The sequence below is a fragment of the Octopus sinensis genome, linkage group LG4 (genome assembly GCF_006345805.1).
Source record: "Octopus sinensis linkage group LG4, ASM634580v1, whole genome shotgun sequence".
In the NCBI taxonomy this organism is placed as follows: Eukaryota; Metazoa; Mollusca; class Cephalopoda; order Octopoda; family Octopodidae; genus Octopus; species Octopus sinensis.
In genome coordinates this window covers 120,331,334-120,333,833 of record NC_043000.1, presented here as the reverse complement: position 1 = coordinate 120,333,833, position 2,500 = coordinate 120,331,334, and positions in this window count along the sequence as shown.

Below are 2,500 nucleotides of genomic sequence, written 5' to 3'. Positions count from 1 at the left end.
ATTTCTCCACTCTTAAGTTTTCTGCTAATTGCTTTCTTCCTCATATATATATATATATATATATGAGTGTATAAAATATTTTTATACACAGAAAGGAGACCCTGGACAGGACTCTTTACATGATAGAAAGGGCAGTTTAAAGCCAAACCATGGGAAAAAACTTGGGTTTCATTATAATTACCCTGTCAAAGGTCTCCTATCTGTGTATAAAAATAATTTATAGACTCTTATATTTTTAGTATATATACGTGTGTGTGTGTGTGTGGTGTGTGTGCGTGTGTGTGTGTGTGTGTGAGAGAGTTTTCTGCTATAGCCTCTGGCCGACTAAAGCCTTGTGAGTAGATTCGATAGATAGAAACTGAAAGAAACTCGTCGTATGTATATATATATATATATATATATATGCACATACATATATATATGCATATATTTGTGTGTGTGTCTGTATTTGTCCCTCAACCATCGCTTGACAAACGATGTTGTTGTGTATACGTCCCTGTAATCTAGTGGTTCGGCAAAAGAGACCGATAGAATAAATACCAGGCTTACAAAGAATAAGTCCTGGGCTCGATGTTTTCTACTGAATGCGGTGCTCCAGCATGGCCGCAGTCAAATAACTGAAACAAGTAAAAGAATAAAAAAATAAAAGAATGAATACGTGTACATAAACACCCACCCACACACAAACACACACGCACAGGTATGTATGCGCACAAAATACATATATCTTTTAGCAGGAATTACAACCGTGTTTCATGGTCTGCTACCACAACAGCTCCTTTATAGGATCCAGTTAGCTCAAGACATCATCAGGAGGAAGCACGTCCGGTTTCGGCCCCTACTTCTCTACCGTTCTAACATGGCGCCCCTTCCCCCTTTCGGCGGTGTCTTCAGCTCTGATGTTGGGTCCATGTCTTCTTTCTTCTGTTCTCTGACCTCTTCGATGTATCATCAGCGAGTGTCAGCCGGTGACTGACTGACTTGTGGAATTTTTCCCTTTAAATACCTGCCGCTAGGCTCCAGCAGGCAGCCCCAGCAAGTTGTCACGTGACACTGTCTCACTTTAACTGACTAGTGAAGTCACGTAGTTTTAGCTCGCTGATTTTCTAAACGACCGTCACCTGTCAGTCAGCGAAGCTGATTCAATGTCAGCTTGTCTCAACTAGTTATGTTATTTCCCGCCGGCATGTTATGACTTTCAAGCCATTTTCGGTCTTCCCGCTTCAGCCATATATAGAAGCTGGCTTTTTCGGCCGCCTCCTGTACTCTCCTTATTAGTTTTCGCAGCTCGGAACTAGAAAAAACAAATCTTTTGAAAAGCGTTGTCATTTTCCTTTCAATGAAGCCTCTAGCACCAACTGCCAGGTGATAATATCCGACATTCCATCCCTGTTCTCTGCATTCTTCGATTAGTTTTTCGTACCTCTTCTCCTTCCGTTCCTCTGCATTGCCGATGTTCTCTTCCCAAGGTACTGTCAGTTCTAGTAAAATTCTGTTCTCCGGTCTCTGTTCCATAGGACTAAATCCGGTCTTTTTGTTGTTTTTATTAGTGGAAATATTACTTGTCTTTCCAAGTCCGTGGCCACCTCCCAGTATCCCTTCCATCTTTCGTCTGTCTCGTATACTTTACTTGTAGGCCTGGTTTTATTTCGTTTTCCTTCTTTGTGGAAGTATACTTTCCTGTGCTTTTCTACTTTTGGGTACTCTCCCCTATTATACCTCTCTATCTTCTCCTTGAGTGCTGCGCTTATGACGCCGAGGACTTGATTATACCGCCATGTATATCTTTCTAGTGCTAGTCTGCAACTTGATAGAACATGTCTAACCGTCGCTTTCTCTCCGCATCTACACTCATCGGTTGTTTTAATGTTCCACCGGACTAAGTTCGCCGGTGAGGGTAGAACGTCGAAGGTGGACTTGATCAGGAAGGATGTTCTTACTTGTTCCCAAGCCCACAGTTCCTTCCATGATATTCTGCGGTTGATCACATATTCCTCCCATCTCAGGCACTGTCCCTGTTGACTGCATTGTACCAAATGTACATTTCGCCTTTCTTAATGGTTTCTTAATGGTTTCAGCCACCGGCTGAGTAGATGCTGGAGCACACCCTTTTGCTGAAGACGCAAACAAATACCCACCCAAGCCCTAAAAGCAAAGGAACAGTATTTATTGTCTGAATTAAGATAAATATGATGGCTATTTTTACCCACGAACCTTATAGTAAGGCTACGTGTATCCGGCTGTTGTTGTTAGTGGTGGTGGTGGTGTTGTTGTTGTTGTTGTTGTTGTCGTTAAGCAACAAGACGGATAAGGGTGATTAGGTGATAGTCTAGGGCATAGGGGTGGGAGACCCCAGACCTTGAAAGAAAAAACTTTGGTCGTCTTGTTGTAGTCGAGGGCTCTTCGTTGACGCCCGTCACCACTGGGAGGTGTCCCTCGAAGTCGCTGGAAATGGAGATCTCCAGGTCCAAATTCTTGAACGACTGTATCCGGCTTGAAC